Source organism: Penaeus monodon, chromosome 21 (assembly GCF_015228065.2).
Source record: "Penaeus monodon isolate SGIC_2016 chromosome 21, NSTDA_Pmon_1, whole genome shotgun sequence".
Classification (NCBI taxonomy): Eukaryota; Metazoa; Arthropoda; class Malacostraca; order Decapoda; family Penaeidae; genus Penaeus; species Penaeus monodon.
Genome location: NC_051406.1, coordinates 28,591,402 through 28,591,641, shown reverse-complemented (window position 1 = coordinate 28,591,641; position 240 = coordinate 28,591,402). Strand labels below are relative to the sequence as shown.

General features: G+C 29.2%; 1 protein-coding gene across 2 annotated transcripts in view; it reads right to left on the bottom strand.

Annotated features, from left to right (window-relative positions):
- LOC119586411 (rho guanine nucleotide exchange factor 7-like) overlaps nt 1-240 on the bottom strand; it is a gene marked incomplete at both ends in the record, with an annotated part of 85,656 nt that overhangs the window by 71,162 nt on the left and 14,254 nt on the right.

Below are 240 nucleotides of genomic sequence, written 5' to 3'. Positions count from 1 at the left end.
CTAGTAACTGACTTCTTTATAATAAATCACATATGAAGCCAAAATTATTAAATCAAAATCAGAATGAACATGATATATATTTAGGCCATCTTGTAATTTATACATCAAGTTAAATCACAAAGTACAATAAATGCAAACATAATGAAAAATTTATTTTCCAACCAGTATTAACCCACTGGATCTGGTTGCGTCATGGCAATCACATCACCAAAAATCCAGACATTAAACATATATCCCACA